The 18,402-nt window shown below is 41.9% G+C and overlaps 1 protein-coding gene and 1 pseudogene across 12 annotated transcripts in view; both read left to right on the top strand.

The window, feature by feature from the left end:
• SCMH1 (Scm polycomb group protein homolog 1) overlaps positions 1 to 18,402 on the top strand; it is a 232,628-nt gene that overhangs the window by 156,277 nt on the left and 57,949 nt on the right. The window lies entirely within an intron of this gene.
• LOC104654913 lies at positions 13,418 to 14,432 on the top strand (annotated as a pseudogene).

Genomic DNA, 18,402 nt, shown 5'->3' with positions numbered 1-18,402 from the left:
TTCTACAGCATGCTACAACATGAATGAAGCTTGAAGATGCTATGTTATGTGAAATAAGCCAATCACAAAAAGACAAATACTGTATGATTTCATTCATACGAGATACTTAGAGTAGTCAAAATCATAAAGACATAAAGTAGAATGCTGTTTGCCATGGGCTAGGGAAAGAGGAGGCTAGCAGAAGAGGGGACTAGGGAGTTGTTAAGTGGAATAGAGTTTAGGGTTTACAAGATGAAAAGAGTTATAGAGGTGGATAATGAAGATGGTTGCAAACATTCTGAATGTCTTTAGTAATACTGAATTGTGCACTTGAAAATGGTTAAGATAGTAAATTGTATGTGTATTTTGCCACAATTTTTAAAAAGGAGAAAGGAAAACAAAGAACAGGCTGAGTTGGAGAATGATTATAGTAGTTACCATTTACAGAGCATCTGCTATGTGATCACCAGTGTTCAAGGTATTTTACATTATCTCTAATTCTTATAATGTTGTAAGGTAAATATTATTACTCCCAGTTTTTAAAAAATACCCAGAGAGTTTGTAATTTGCCTACCATCATACAACTAGTATGTATTGGAACTGGGATTTTAAAAAACACTGAATTGTGCACTATGTCTGTATGACTCCAGAACATATTCATTAGCCATCAACTCACGTTGAATTTACTATAGAGATGGCCCTAAAGAAATGTCAGGTGCACTCCCATATCCATGTTCCAAAGAGGACTTTAGCTGTTAATAGATTGCACTTAAGGGGCCAACAGAACACATCCAAGGGGAAGGGTCTGGAATCACCATTGATTTCCTGAAGGCAGGCTTTTGCAGAACTGCACCAGAGCCCCATAGGGAGGCGTGGCACAACTTACAGTACCTGTCCTGCTGTTACAATAGACAAACAGTCCCTATTCCTATCAAAGGCCAACGCCTCCATTTATTCTCTTGATTGCATCCTCTCTTGCCTCTCTGTCTTCATCACTAGTTCCACCCCTAAACCCTCCTTTCTGAAACATTCTCATCAGCATACAAACTTGCTCTCATATCTTCCGTCTTTCAAAACTCTTCCTTGACTTTGCAGCTCCCTTTCAGGTCGTGCCCCATGTCTCTGAAGTTTCACAGTATATTAATTTCCTATTGGTGTTTTAGCAAATTTCCAGAAACTTGGTGGCTTTAAACAGCACAAATTTATTATTTCATAGTTCTGTGGGTCAGAAGTCTGCATGGGATCACTGGTTTCTGTGCTCCAGTCTCACAAGTCCAAAATCAAGGTGTTAGCCAGCCTGAACTCTTATCTGGAGGCTCTGGGGAAGAATCTGCCCTCAGGTTCATTCAAATTGTTGGTAATATTCAATTCTATGCTGTTGTAGGAGTGGGGTCTCCCTTTCCTTGCTGACTGTTGGCCAGAGGTCATATCAGCTTCTAGAGCCCTTCACATTCCCTGGATTGTGGCCCCCTTCATCTTCAAAGTGAGTAACAATGGGTCTAGTCTTTCTCCCACTTCAGATCTCTCTGGTCTCCCTTTCTGCCTCATCTCTCCTGCCTCAACTGGAGAATGTTTTCTGCATGTAAGAATTCATGTGATTAGATTGGGCCCCCCTGGACAGTCTGTATTAATCTCCCTAATTAAAGGTTTTAACCTTAATTATGTCTGCAAAATCCCTTTTGCCTTGTAAGTAATGTATTTATATGTTCCAGAGATTAGGGTGTGGACATCTTTGGAATGGCCATTCTTCCTACTAAACATAGTAAAACTTCTAAAAATAATTCGTCTGTTGTCACTATTTCTGTTTCTGTCTTCCATTCTATTATTTTCTCAGCTTTCTCTAGTTATTCTTCAACCTCCACTGTTCCAGTGAAGCTGCTGTTAGTAAGAACACATTTGACTTTTCTGTTGACAGAACTTTTCTGCCTTCATCTTGCTCAGCCTCTGGGTAACTTTTCAGTACAATTGATCACTATTTCCTTCTTAAAACATCACCACCTCTTGGCTTCTAGAACATGACAGTTTCTACATTTTCAGTTCTTAACTCTGTCTCCTCTGGCTGGCATTCTCCACTTCTCAGCCTCTAGTTTGTTGGAGTGCTCCAGGGCTGAGTTCCAGGCCTTCTCCTATTCTACTATACACAGAGTTTCTCTAAGTGTGGTGCTATGTCTTTATATACTCTCTACATACTAATGACTACCAAGATTATATCTCTATCCTTGAACTTCCTGTAGAACTCTGGACTCATTTATTTGACTACCTGTCATCTCTAGATATCTAAAAGTCATTTAGAACATAAGATAGCCAAAATAGATTTTTGATTCCTGAACTGCCTCCTCCAAAACCTATAGTTCTTGTCATTTTCCCTGTCATAGTAATGACCAGAAACTTAAAATTCACCCTGAATTGCTCTTTCCCTCCCTCTCTTTCATCTAGGTTTGCAGTGCCATCAGCTCTGCTTATAAAATGTGCCTTGTATTCATCTACTTCTTTGTACCCTCATGGCTATCATCACTTTAATCTCAGCCCACCATCATCTCTTGGATGGACTTCTAGTTAGCCTTCTAACTGATGTCTCTGCTTCCATTCTTACCTTTCTATTATCCATTCTTCATCCACAGAGCATCTAGGCTGATATTTTTCAATAGTAATTAGAGCATTTCTTTACCATGACACAGAAGGCCCTGCATGATCTGACCACATCTACTTTTCTGATTCTATCTTTTACCATTATTTCCTTTATTTACCCAGATGCAGTCTCTCTGGCTTTCTGTTTCTTAAACAAGTCAAGTTCATTATTTCCTTAAGGCCTTTATACCTGCGATTTTCTCTGCCTGGAGTACTCTGCCCTAAATCCTCACGTGCCTGATTCCTGCTTATCAAGCCAGCCCCAGCCCAGCAGAAACTTTTATTTCCACTGAAAATTAATATTGAACTCTAATGTATACAGTAGGACCTACCACATAATATATTCTCAGTACAGAATGATTGTTGGGTGAATGAGTAAACAAATGAGTGAATGAATTAATCTTGAATTAGTAAGAGAAAAGCTGTATGGTATGATGGAAAGAGCAAATACTTTGGAGTAAGACATCCTAGATTTATATTCCAGCCCTGCCTCTTTACTATGTGACTGTGGCCAACTTACTCAAGTTTCCATTTCCTCATCTGTTAAATAGAGATAATACATGCTTCATAGGCATGACTTAAACCATTCCCTTAGCTGCCAATATAAACTGCTTTTTATGCAACCTAGTACATTTTAGTGGCAGTGATGATTATCCATACTGCTGTTGCATGTAGTATGACACTTCTTTCATAGAAGGTGCCCAATAAATGTCAGTTCCTTTTAAGCAAAATTAACTCCATCACTGGGGACACCTATGTGCAAACTATCTTCTCCCTCCATTCTTGCTCTTAACAGTTGATATCTTCCTTTTCGTGGCCTTATTGGTCACTGTATGGCCAAGGCAATAAGGATTAGATAAATACATAAATGCACAAATCAGAAGAAATTTTTCAGGGGTGGGAGACCAGTTCTACACATCTTTCTGTGCTACTATCCTGCCTTAGATGTGCTTCTGCCTTTACAATGGACCTCACCACTACCTTTTCCATCTATAGGGCCGTAGGATCCACTTTGTGTATCCCGGCAGTCTTTGTGTGTTAGAGCTAAAAAATTCCTTAAATATCATGTGGACTCTTCTCAAGCTGGCTATAGCATTTCTTTCTAACCCCACTTGCTTCTCCTTCTTATGGACTGAAACCACACAGCACTATCCACAGGTCCTCATATAACCATACTTTTTGCAACTCCATGCCTCTCTCCATGCTGCCTCCTCTGCCTAAAGTACCATTACCTACCCTCTACCCTTGTCCTCTTCCTAATGAAAAGCCTATTTATTCTTCAAAGATGAGTTAAAATGCCACTTACTCTGGAATCTTCCCTGGTAAGTCCCACTTGCCTATCTCCCTTATCCCTTCTCCTTCCCTTGCAGAGTTAGTCATTCCCTCCTCTGGGTTCTTATAACCCTGTATATATACACATTTGGGCACTATACCCAATGAATCTTTTTAAAGAGTTTTTATTTTGACATAATTTCAGCTTTACAGAAAAGTTGCAACAGTAATATAAAGAATTCCCTGGCCTGGCATGGTGGCTCACCACCTATAATCCCAGCACTTTGGGAGGCCAAGGCAGGCAGATCACTTGAGCTCAGGAGTTCAGAACCAGCCTGAGAAACATGGTGAAACCCATCTCTACAAAAAATGCAAAAATTAGCCAGGCATGGTGGCATGCACCTGTAGTCCCAGCTACTTGGGAGGCTGAGGTAGGAGGATGGCTTGAGCCCAGGAGGCAGAGGTTGCAGCGAGCTGAGATTGTGCCACTCTACTCCAGCCTGGGCAACAGAGCCAGACCCTGTCTCCAAAACACACACACACACACACATACACACACACACACACACACACACACACACACACAGTTTGCATTTTTTAAACATAATATCCCTTTACTACTAAAGACTTTGGTATTTCTTATTTTTCTTGGTGGTGGTGGTGGTAGTGGAGATTTTCTGACTGTTAAACGACTCAAGTAAAGTACTGTTCTGTTCTTCTCTTATGTCTGACTGGGTAAGAATTTAGTGCCTTGTCATGTGATGGCAGGAATTCCAAAGTGAATCACTTATCTCCCTACCCAGCTTAGATCTGTGGTAGGTTACTAGAGAAATATGGGCAGTCTTGGGGTTTATAATAATCAACTTGAGTAAAACCATTCAGCATCTTAGGCTTGGGTGTGGAATCAGTAGAGTTGAATTTAATGAGGGTTGGGGTTTTTTCTAGGCAAGTGTGTTGGAAAAAGAGAAGGACAAGGAGGTGATTATAATTGTAGGTCAGTGGTTCTCAAACCTTCTAGTCTCAGGAAGCTTTTATATCTTTAAAGACTTCAAAGAGCTTTTATTTATGTGGGATATATATATATCCCACATATATATATATATCTCATCATATAAGAAAATAAAACTTAGAGTCAGGCATAGTGGTTCATACCTGTAATTATAGCACTTTGGGAGACCAAGTTGGGAGAATAATTTGAAGCCAAGAGTTTAAGACCACCTGGGCAACATAGCAAGACCCCATCTCTCCAAAAAAAAAAACTGAAAATCAGCCAAGAATGGTGGTGGATGCTTATAGTCCAACTATTTGGGAGGCTGATGCAGGAGGATCACTTGAGCCCAGGAGGTCAAGATTTCACTGAGCTATGATCATGCTACTGCACTCTAGCCTGGGCAACAGAACAAGACCCCCAACTCAAAAATAAAAACAAAAATTTAGAACTTTTTAGAGCAGGAATATACAAGCATTCATTCCATGGAAACAAGGCAAATATCCATTGTCAGATAAATGGATTAAGAAAATGTGGCATATACATACAATGGAATGTTACTTAGCCTTATTAAAGAAAGAAATCCTATCATTTGTGACAACATGGATGAACCTGGAAAATAAGCCAGTCACAAAAAAACACTGCATGATTCCACTTAACATGAGCTATCTAAAATGGTCAAATTCATAGAAGCAGAGAATAGAATGGTGGTTTCCGTGATTGGAGGCAGGGTGGATAGGAAGTTGTTACTCAATGGATATAAAGTTTCAGTTTTGCAAGGTGAGTAATTTCTAGAGATCTGCTGTACAACATAGTGCCTATAGTTAACAATATGATATTGTCCATGTAAATTGTTTTCAAGAGAGCAGATGTCCCGTGAAGTATTCTTACCCCACACACACCAAAAAAAAAAAAAAAAAAACACACACACACACACAGTGGAACACTTTGCATATGTCCAAACTCGTCAAATTGTATACATTAAATATATGCCTGTTTATATACCAACAAAGTGTGCAGGCTGGGTGAGGTGGCTCATGCCTGTAATCCTCACACTTTGGGAGACCAAGGTGGGAGGATCACTTGAGGCCAGGAGTTTGAGACCAGCCTTAACAACATAGTGAGACCCTGTAAATTAGCCTGGCATGGTGGCATGCAACTGTAGTCCCAGCTACTCGGGATGCTGAGTCAGGAGGTTCATTTGAGCCCAGGAGGTTCACTTGAGCCAGGAGATTGAGGCTGCAATGAGCTGTGATCACACCACTACACTCTAGCCTGGATGACAGAGCAAGACCCTGTCTCAAAGTATGCAAAAAACTTTTTTGTAAAAAAAAAAAAAAAAAAAAAAAAAATAGTAGTAATGAATAAGTACATTTCAAGTAAAAAAATATATACAAGCGTACATCCCATTATTTGTTAGAGTGATGCCATTACATGTAGCTTCTGGAAAACTCCACTATGAGAGAATGAATGTGGAAAAGGCAAACAATGTTCTATTATCATTAGGTGTATAGTTTTGACCTTACAGACCCTGAGAAGGACTTCGAGGACCCCCAGGAGTACCCAGAACACACTCTGAGAGCAGGTTACTATATAACATTTTAAAAATCTTTTTTTTTTTTTTGAGACAGAGTCTTGCTCTGTCGCCCAGGCTGGAGTGCAGTGGTGCGACCTCGGCTCACTGCAACTTCCACCTCCCAGTTTCAAGCAATTCTCTTGTCTCAGCCTCCCAAGTAGCTAGGACTACAAGCACTTGCCACCACACGCGGCTAATTTTTGTATTTTTAGTAGAGATGGGGTTTCACTATATTGGTCAGGCTGGTCTCGAACTCCTGGCCTCAGGTGATCGACCCACCTCGGCCTCCCAAAGTGCTCGGATTACAGATGTGAGCCACCACGCCCAGCCATTAAAAATCTATCAACAGTGAACATTTGGGTCATTTCAAGTTTCCAGTTACTACAAATAACATTGCTATGAGCATTCTTTTACACATACTGTGGTGTACATGTGCAAGAATTTCTTTGGAGTTTACACCTAAGATTGGAATTACTAAGTCATAGGGTGTATACATCTTCAGATTTATTAGATAATGTGTGAGAGTCTTTCTGAACTCAAACACTTGGACATCACATATTACCTAATACTATTCAGATTTTGCCAATGATTCTAATTTCAAAGTAATTTTTTTTAACTTCAGACTCCAATACAGATTATATGTTGCATTAGTTGTGTTATTTTAGTCTTCTGAATCTGGAAAGTTCCTCTTCTATATTTTTCATGATATTGACACTTTTGAAGCACAACAGGCCAGTTGTTATATTAAATGTGCCTGAATTTTGGTTTGTCTGATTCAGGATTATTGATCTTTGACAGAGGTACGACATAACTAATATGGTATTCTCAGCTGGGCATGGTGGCTTTTGCCTGTAATCTCAGCACTTTGGGAGACCGAGGCAGGAGGAGGATTCCTTGAATCCAGGAATTTAAGACCAGCCTGGGCAACAAAGCGAGACCCCCATCTCTGGAAAAAAAATTTTTTTTAATTAGCTAGGCATAGTGGCACACAGTCGTAGTGCCTGCTGCTTGGGAGGCTGAGGCAGGAGCATTACTTGAGCCCAAGAGTTCAGAAGTTGCAGTGAGCTATGTTCTTGCCACTGCACTCCAGCCTGGGCAACACTGCAAGACCTTGTCTCCAAAAAAAAAAAGTTTTTAATTAAAAAGCTATGGTATTCTTGGTATATCACATCAGGAGATACATGTCAGTATGTCCCATTTTGGGTAATGTTACCTTTGATCATTTAGTTGAAATGCTGCCTTTCTACCTTTCTTCAAACACTTTTCACTTGGCTTCGAGGATCTCATACTCTTCTCTTTTTCTTCTGGATTTATGAGCCACATTTTAGTCTCCTTTACTAAATCATCCTCTTCTCTACAACTTCTGAATGGTAAGACATCTCAAGAACAACCTTTTTTCTTGACTATGTCCTCAAACTCCAGGAGGTGTCATCTAGCCTGATGGCTTTACATACCAGTAATATACTGATAATTCTCTGTTTGTCTTCAGTCCCAGCTTCTCCCTTGAATTCCAGGCTCATATATATAGCTGCCTAATTAACATCTCCATATTTGATATCTGATACATTTTGGCTTTGTGTTTGCACCCAAATCTCATCTCAGATTGTAATCCCCACATGTCAAGAGAGAGAGACCTGGTGGTGGAGGGGGGATTATGGTGGGCAGGACGCAGTACTAGATTGCACTTGAGCTCAGATGGACAGAGCAGCATATGGAGGCTTGCATCATGAATTTTTGCTCCAGAACAACTGCAGTAATAAATCAGAAAGTCTGTGAGAGGACCCACAGATGCACTGAAGGAAACGGATTGCTCCTGCAGGACCTGGGAGACAACCCAAATACTGTGCAGTTATCCATGGCTGACAGACCCATAGATGGTTCTCATCACTGGACTCTGTGCAGACAACGCCCAGTACCAGCCCAGAGCCTGGTAGACTTGCTGGGTGACTAGATCTAGAAGAGAGACAACAATCACTACAGCTTGGCTCTCAGGAAGCCACATACATAGGAAAAGGGGGGTATTATTACATCAAGGGAACACCCCGTGGGACAAAATAATCTGAACAACAGTCTTTAGCCCTAGACCTTCCCTCTAACAGCCTACCCAAATGAGAAGGAACCAGAAAACCAACTCTGGTAATTTGACAAAACAAGGTTCTTTAACACCCCCAAAAAATCACACTAGCTCACCACCAATGGACCCAAACCAAGAAGAAATCCCTGATTTACCTCTGGGAGACACCAGAGAAAGGCAAAGCCCAATGTAAGGAAATCCAAAAAATGATACAAAAAGTGAAGGGATAAATTATTCAAGGAAATAGATAGAAAAAGAAAAAACAATCAAAACTTTGGTAAACAAACACACTTATAGAAATGCAAAATGCTCTGGGAAGTCTCAGCAATAGAATTGAACAAGTAGAAGAAAGAAATTTAGAGCTCAAAGACAAGGTCTTCAAATTCACCCAGTCCAACAAAGAAAAAAAAGAAAATATGAACAAGGCCTCCAAGAAGTCTAGGATTATGTTCAATGACCAAACCTAAGAATAATTGGAGTTCTTGAGGAAGAAGAGAAGTCTAAAATTTTGGAAAACATATTTAGGGGAATAATCAAGGAAAACTTTCCCAGCCTTGCTAGAGACCTAGGCATCCAAGTACAAGAAGCACAAAGAACACCTTGGAAATTCATCACAAAAAGATCATCACCTACGCACATTGTCATCATGTTATCTACAGTTAGGATGAAGGAAAGAATCTTAAAAGCTGTGAAACAAAAGCACCAGGTAACCTATAAAGGAAAACCTATCAGATTAACAGCAGATTTTTCAGCAGAAGCCCTACAAGTTAGAAGGGATTGGGGCCCTATCTTCAGCCTCCTCAAACAAAACAATTATCAGCCAAGAACTGTGTATCCAGTGAAACTAAGCTTCATATATGAAGGAAAGATGCAGTCTTTTTCAGACAAACAAATGCTGAGAGAATTTGCCACTACCAAGCCACCACTATAAGAATGCTAAAAGGAGCTCTAAATCTTGAAACAAATCCTGGAAACACATCAAAACAACCTCTTTAAAGCACAAATCTCACAGGACCTATAAAACAAAAATACAATTTAAAAAATAAAAACAAAACAACTAAGGTATACAGGCAACAAATAGTACTATCAATGGAATAGTACCTCACATTTCAATACTAACATTGAATGTAAATGGCCTAAATGCTCTACTTAAAATATACAGAATTGCAGAATGGATAAGAATTCACCAACCAAACATCTGCTGCCCTCAAGAGACCCACCTAACACATAAGGACTTGCACAAACTTAAGGTAAAAGGGTGGAAAAAGACATTTCATGCAAATGGACATCAAAAGCAAGCAGGAGTAGCTGTTCTTATATCAGACAAAACAAACTTTAAAGCAACAGCAGTTAAAAAAGACAAAGAGGGACATTATATAATGATAAAAGGCCTTGTCCAACAGGAAAATATCATAATCCTAAACATACATGTACCTAACACTTTGAGCTTCCAAATTTATAAAACAATTACTAATTGATATGGTTTGGCTATATCCCCCACCCAAATCTCATCTTTAATTATACTCCCATAACTCTCTCATGTTGTGGGAGGGACCTGGTGGGAGATAATTTGAATCATGGGGCGGTTCCACCATATTGTTCTCATGGTAGTGAACAAGTCTCACAAGATCTGATGATTTTATCAGGAGTTTCCGCTTTTGCATCCTCCTCATTTTCTCTTGCTGCTGCCATGTAATAAGTGCCTTTCACTTCCCACCATGATTCTGAGCCTTCCTCAGCCATGTGGAACCGTCAGTGCTGGTAAACCTCTTTTTCTTCCCAGTCTCGGGTATGTCTTTATCACCACTGTGAAGATGGACTAATACAGTAAATTGGCACCGGTAGTGTGAGGTGCTGCTGAAAAGATACCCAAAAATATGGAAGCAACTTCGGAACTGGGTAACAGGCAGCGGTTGGAACAGTTTGAAGGGCTCAGAAGAAGACAGGAAAATGTGGAGAATTTTGGAACTTCCTAGAAACTTGTTAAATGGCTTTGACCAAAAACCTGATAGCAATATAGACAATAAGGTCCAGGCTGAGGTGGTCTCAGATAAAGATGAGAAACTTGTTGGGAACTGGAGCAAAGGTGACTCTTGTTATGTTTTAGCGAAGAGACTGGCAGCAATTTGCCCCTGCCCTAGAGATCTGTGGAAATTTGAACTTGAGAGAGATGATTTAGAGTATCTGGCGGAAAAATTTCTAAGCGGCAAAGCATTCCAAGAGGTGACCTGGAGGCCAGGCACAGTGGCTTATGCCTGTAATCCCAGCACTTTGGAAGAGGTGACCTGGAGGCTGCGCACAGTGGCTTGCTCCTGTAATCCCAGCACTTTGGGGAGGCTGAGATGGGCGGACCACAAGGTCAGGGGTTTGAGACCAGCTTGGCCAATACGGTGGTCTCAGGTATGGTGAAACCCTGTCTCTAATAAAAATACAAAGCTGGGCGTGGTGGCACGTGCCTGTAGTCCCAGCTACTTGGGAGGCTGAGGCAGGAGAATCACTTGAACCCAGGAGGCAGAGGTTGCAGTGATCCAAGATCACACCATTGCAATCCAGCCCGGGCGACAGAGCAAGACTCTGTCTCAAAAAAAAAAAAGAGGTGACTTGGGTGCTGTTAAAGGCATTCCACTTTATAAAGGAAGAAGAGCATAAAAGTTTAGAAAATTTGCAGCTTGACAATGTGATAGAAAAGAAAAACCCTTTTTCGAGGAGAAATTCAAGCTTGCTGCAGAAATTTGCATAAGTAACGAGAAGCCAAATGTTAATCCCCAAGACAATGGGGAAAATGTCTCCAGGCCATGTCAGAGGTCTTCAAAACAGCCCCTCCCATCTCAGCCCCTCCCCTCCGTTCATCCCAGTCCCTCCCCTCCCTTCATCCCAGTCCCTCCCCTCCCTTCATCCCATCCCTCCCCTTCACAGGCCCAGAGGCCTAGGAGAAAATGGTTTCCTGGCCCAAGCCCAGGGTCCCCATGCTGTGTGCAGCCTAGGGACTTGGTGCCCTGTGTTAGCTGCTCCAGCCATGGCTGAAAGGAGCCAATGTAGAGCTCAAGCCATGACTTCAGAAGTGCAAGCCCCAAGCTTTGGCAGCTTCCACGTGGTGTTGAGCCTACAAGTACAGAAAAGTCAAGAATTGGGGTATGGGAACCTCCACCTAGATTTCAGAAGATGTATGGAAACACCTGAATGCTCACACAGAAGTTTGCTTGAGTGCTATGAGTGCATAGATAACTTCTGCTAGAGAAGTGCAGAAGAGAAATATAGGGTCAGAGCCCCCACACAGAGTCCCTACTGGGATATCGCCTAGTGGAGCTGTGAGAAGAGGGCCACTGTCCTCCAGACTCCAGAATGGTAGATCCACCGACAGCTTGCACCGTTTGCCTGGAAAAGACACAGACACTCAATGCCAGCCCATGAACACAGCTGGGAGGGAGGCTGTACCCTGCAAAACCACAGGGGTAGAGCTGCCCAAGACCATGGGAACCCACCTCTTACATCAGCATGACCTGGATGTGAGACCTGGAGTCAAAGGAGATCATTTTGGAGCTTTAAAATTTGACTGCCCTGCTGGATTTCAGACTTGCATTGGCCCCGTAACCCCTTTGTTTTGGTCAGTTTCTCCCATTTGGAATGGCTGTGTTTATCCAATACCTGTACGTCATTGTATCTAGGAAGTAACTAGCTTGCTTTTGATTTTATAGGCTCATAGGTGGAATGGACTTGCCTTGTCTCAGATGAGACTTTGGACTGTGGACTTTTGGGTTAATGCTGAAATGAGATAAGCCTTTGGGGGATTGTTGGGAAGGCATGATTGGTTTTGAAATGTGAGGACATGAGATTTGGAGGGTCTGGGGTGGGATGATATAGTTTGGATCTGTGTCCCCACCCAAATCTCATCCTGAATTGTACTCCCATAATTTCCATGTGTTGTGGGAGGGGCCCAGTGGGAGATAATTTGAATCATGGGGGTGGTTTCCCCATACTGTTCTTATGGTAGTGAATAAGTCTTGCAAGATCTAACGGTTTTATCAGGGGTTTTCACTTTTGCATCTTCCTCATTTTCTCTTGCCGCTACCATGTAAGAAGTGCCTTTCGCCTCCACCACGATTCTGAGGCCTCCCCAGCCATGAGGAACTGTGAGTCCAATTAAACCTCTTTATCTTCCCAGTCTTGGGTATGTCTTTATCAGCAGCATGAAAACAGACTAATACTAATAGACCTAAGAAAGAAGATAGACAGCAACACAGTAATAGTGGGGGACTTCAGTACTCCACTGACAGCACTAGACGGGTCATCAAGACAGAAAGTCAAGAAAGAAACAATGGATTTAAACTATACCCTGGAACAAATGAATTTAACAAATATATATGGAACATTCCATCCAATAGCCACAGAATACAGCACATGGAACTTTCTCCAAGATAGAGCATATGGGGGCCACAAAACAAGCCTCAATAAATTTAAGAAAATTGAAATTATATCAAGTACTCTCGCAGACCACAGTTAAATAAAAAACAGGGAATCAATTCCAAAAGGAACCTTCAAAACTACGCAAATACATGGAAATTCAATAACCTGCTCTTGAATGATCATTGAGTTAAAAATGAAATCGATGAAAATTAAATAATTCTTTGAACTGAATGACAGTAGTGACACAACCTGTCAAAACCTCTGGACACAGCAAAGGTGATGCTAAGAGGAAAGTTCATAGCCCTAAATGGCTACAGCAAAAAGTCTGAAAGAGCACAGACAATCTAAGGTCATACCTCAAGGAACTAGAGAAACAAGAACAAACCCAAACCCAGCAGAAGAAAGAAAATAACCAAGATCAGACCAGAACTACATCAAATTGAAACAAAATAAACTGTACAAAAGATAAATGAGCCCCTACCTCCCACCTGCCATGGCCACACCCTGCGTGCTCTGGTGGCCGCTGAGCCTGTATCTGGGAAGGCCAAACTGACACACCCGGGGGGAGGCGATCCTGGCAGTTGGCCTGGTGGGCGGCATTGACATTTGCATCACCTTCCCCACCAAATACGTGAAGACGCAGCTGCATCTGGATGAACACTCGCACCTGCCGCGGTACCGGGGCACTGGAGACTGCGTGCAGCAGATGATCCACAGCCATGGCGTCCTGGGCCTATACCATGGCCTCAGCTCCCACCTCTGCAGCTCCATCCCCAAGGCAGCCGTCAGGTTTGGAATGTTTGCGTTCCTCAGCAACCACATGCAGGATGCCCAGGGACAGCTGGACAGCACGCATGAGCTGCTCTGTGGCTCAGGAGCCAGCATGGCCAGGGCCATGGTGGTTGTGTGCCCCATGGAGACTATCAAGGTGAAGTTCAACGACAACCAGACCTCCCCAAACCCCAGGTACACAGGATTCTTCCATGGGGTTAGGGAGATTCTTCCGTGGGGTTAGGGAACAAGGGCTGAAGGGAACATACCAGGACCTCACGGCCACCATGCTGAGGCAGGGCTCGAACCAGGCTATCTGCTTCTTTGTCATGATCTCCCTGTGCAACTGGTACCGAGGGAACAACCTCAACAAGCCCAAGAACCTGCTGATCACTGGGGTCTTCAGAGCTATTGTAGGTGCAGCCAGTGTCTTTGGAAACACTCCTCTGGACGTGATTAAGACCCAGATGCAGGGCCTGGAGGTGCACAAATACTGAAACACATGGGACTGTGGCTTGCAGATCCTGAGGAAGGAGGGCTCAAGGCATTCTACAAGGGCCCTGTTCCTGCCTGGGCTGGGTTGTCCTGAATGTGGCCATAGTGTTTATCATCTATGTTGAGGTGGTAAAACTGCTCAACAAAGTGTGGAAGACATACTAAGCCTAGAGGGCCTCAAAGGAACCACCCCAGGCACCTCCAGAGTGCCCCACCACCCTTATCTCACATGATTTCAGTGCAGTAGTGCCAAAAGGCCCCTTGCTATGTCCCTCAAGCTCTGTGGCCTGGTCTGTGCATTGTGGCCGACAAATCCATGTGTTCCATAGTGCCGTGTCCTCCCTGTGGTCTGTGTGTGACACCACCACTGTGTCCCAGTGTCTGGCCCAGCCATGGCTGGGTGTGCATCTGGCCTGTGACCCTGTGCCCACTTGTCCATGTGCTTACTGTGAGCCCTGTGCCTGTGTTTCATGTTCTGTGTCATGGGACCGTGTGGCCTAGGTCCTCAGCCCTGTATCACTGGCCTGGTCCCAGTCCAGTGCCTTTCACCCTGCCCCAGCATACCACAGCTGCCTCCAGGCCTCGACCTGGCTTCACCACATTCCAGGGGCTGCAGCCCCCCACTTCTCCCACCATTGGCCTTAGCTGGCCCTTGGGGCCTCCCTCAGCCCAGGACAGGGTGGCATCCGCCACTCTCAGGACCACCCTGCCAAGGCAGAATAAACCAGATTCTGTTGCAAAAAAGTAAATAAATAAATGAAACAAAAAGCTAGTTGTTTGAAAAGATAAATAAAATTGATAGACCATTAGCAAGAAGAGAGAAAATCCAAATAAGTTCAGTAAGAAACAAAACGGGAGATATTACAGCTGACACCACAGAAATACAAAAGATCATTCAAGGCTACTATGAACACCTTTACATACATATACTAGAAAACCTAGAAGAGATGGATAAATTCCTGGGTGGATACAACCCTCCAAGCTTAAATCAGGAAGAATTAGGTACCCTGAACAGACCAGTAACAAGCAGCAAGATTGAAATGGTAATTTAAAAATTACCAGCCAAAAAAAGTCCACGACCAGATGGATTCACAGCAGAATTCTACCAGACGTTCAGAATTGGTGCGAATCCTGTTGACACTACTCCACAAGATAGAGAAAGAGGGAACCCTCCCTAATTCATTCTATGAAGCCAAAATCGTCCTAATACCAAAACCAGGAAAGGATATAACTAAAAAAGAAAACTACAGACCAACCAGTATCCCTGATGAACATAAATGCTAAAATTCTTAACAAAACACTAGCTAACCAAATCCAACAACATATCAAAAAGATAATCCACCATGATCAAGTAGGTTTCATAACAGTAATGCAGGGATGGTTTAACATATGTGAGTCAATAAATGTGATACGCCACATAAACAGAATTAACAAAAATCACATGATCATCTCAATAGATGCAGGAAAAGCATTTGACAAATCTAGTATCTTTTTATGATTAAAACTCCCAGCAAAATTGGCATACAAGAGATGTATGTAATAAAAGCCATTTATGACAAGCCCACAGCCAACATAATACTGAATGGGGAAAAGTTGAAAACATCCCCGCTGAGAACTGGAACAAGAAAAGGATGCCCACTCTCACCACTTCTCTTCAACATAGCACTGGAAGTCCTAGGCAGAGCAATCAGACAAGAGAAAGAAAGGGCATCCAAATCAGTAAAGAGGAAGTCAAACTGTCACTGTTGGCTGACTATAGGATCGTTTACCTCAAAAACCCTAAAGACTCCTCCAGAAAGCTCCTACAACTGATAAAAGAATTCAGCAAAGTTTCCAGGTACAGAATTAATGTACACAAATCAGTAGCTCTTCTGTACACCAACAGCGACCAAGTTGAGAATCAAATCAAGTACTCAACCCCTTTTACAATAGCTGCAAAATAAAATAAAATACTTAGGAATATACCTAACAGGGAGGTGAAAGACCTCTACAAGGAAAACTACAAAGCACTGCTGAAAGAAATCATTGACGACACAAATGGAAACACACCTCATGCTGATGGATGGGTAGAGTTAATATTGTGAAAATGACCATACTGCCAAAAGCAGTCTACAAATACCCAATGCAATTCCCATCAAAATACCACCATCATTCTTCACAGAATTAGAAAAAACAATTCTAAAATTCATATGGAACCAGAAAAGAGCCCACATATCCAAGCAAGACTAAGCAAAAAGAACAAATCTGGAGGTATTACATTACCTAATTTCAAACTATACTATAAAGCCATAGTCACCAAAACAGCATGGTACTAGTATAAAAATAGGGACATAGACCAATGGAACAGAATAGGGAACCCAGAAATAAATCCAAACACTTACAGCCAACTGATCTTTGACAAAGCAAACAAAAACATAAAGTGGTGAAAGGACACCCTTTTCAACACATGGTGCTGGGATAATTGGCTAGCCACATGCAGGAGAATGAAACCAGATCCTCATCTCTCACCTTATACAAAAATCAACTCAAAATGGATTAAGGACTTAAATCTAAGACCTGAAACTATAAAAATTTTAGAAGATGACATTCGAAAACCCCTTCTAGACATTGGCTTAGGCAAGAAGTTCATGACTAAGAACCCAAAAGCCAATGCAATAAAAACAAAGATAAATTGCTGGGTCTTCTTAAACTAACAAGCTTTTGCATGGCAAAAGGAACAGTCAGCAGAGTAAACAGACAACCCACAGAGTGGGAAAAAATCTTCACAATCTGTACATCTGACAGAGGACTAATATCCAAAATTCACAGTGAACTCAAATCAAAAAGAAAAAAACAATACCATCAAAGAGTGGGCTAAGGACATAAATACACAATTCTCAAAAGAAGATACACAAATGGGCAACAAATACATGAAAAAATGTTCAACATCACTAATGATCAGGGAAATGCAAATCAAAACTACAATGTGATACCACGTTACTCCTGCAAGAATGGCCATAATCAAAAAATAGTAGATGTTGGCATGGATGCAGTGAACAGGGAACAGTTCTACACTGCTGGTGGGAATGTAAACTAGTACAACCACTATGGAAAACAGTGGAGATTCCTTAAAGAACTAAAAGTAGAACTACCATTTAATCTAGCAATCCTACTACTGGATATCTACCCAGAGGAATAGAAGTCATTATACAAGAAAAATACTGGCACACACATGTTTATAGCAGCACAGTTCACAGTTGCAAAAACGTGAAACCAACCCAAATGCCCATCAATCAATGAGTGGATAAAGAAACCATGATATAGGGCCGGGTGCGGTGGCTCACACCTATAATCCCAGCACTTGGGAGGCTGAGGCAGGCAGATCACGAAGTCAGATCAAGACCATCCTGGCTAATATGGTGAAACCCCATCTCTACTAAAAATACAAAAAATTAGCCAGGCATGGTGGCACGCGCCTGTAGTCCCAGCTACTCAGGAGGCCGAGGCAGGAGAATCGCTTGAACCCAGGAGGTGGAGGTTGCCATTAGCCAAGATCACGCCACTGCACTCCAGCCTGGTGTCAGAGCAAGACCCCATCTAAAAAAAAAAAAAAAAAAAAAAAAAAAGAAACTGTGATATATATATATATAGATATATATATATATATATATATATAGATATATATATGATGGAATACTACTCAGCCATAAAATGGAATTAATGGCATTTGCAGAGACCTGGATGAGATTGGAGACTATTACTCTGAGTGGAGTAACTCAGGAATGGAAAACCAGACATCATTTCTCACTTATAAGTGGGAGCTAAGCAATGAGGATGCAAAGGCATAAGAATAACACAATGGACTTTGGAGACTCAGGGGTAAAGGGTGGGAAGGGGATGAGGGATAAAAGACTGGACAAATACAGTGCAGCGTATACTGCTTGGGTAATGGTTGCACCAAAATATCGTAAATCACCACTAAAGAACTTACTCATGTAACCAAACACCACCTGTTCCCCAATAGCCTATGGAAATAAAAAAAAAATTATTAAACATGTCTCAGAGAGCTACCCCATAGTCAGATTGTCAGAAGCCAAGAACAAAGAGAAAACCTTGAAAACAGCAAGAGAAAAATGATTCATCATATAAATGAGATCCTCAACTTGACTACTGGCTTACTTATGATCAGAAACAAGACCAGAAGGCAGTGGGATGACATTCAAAGTACTAAAAGAA

The sequence above is a fragment of the Rhinopithecus roxellana genome, chromosome 12 (assembly GCF_007565055.1).
Source record: "Rhinopithecus roxellana isolate Shanxi Qingling chromosome 12, ASM756505v1, whole genome shotgun sequence".
Lineage (NCBI taxonomy): Eukaryota > Metazoa > Chordata > Mammalia > Primates > Cercopithecidae > Rhinopithecus > Rhinopithecus roxellana.
Note: the sequence above shows the minus strand (reverse complement) of the source record. Positions and strands in the feature narration are given on the sequence as shown.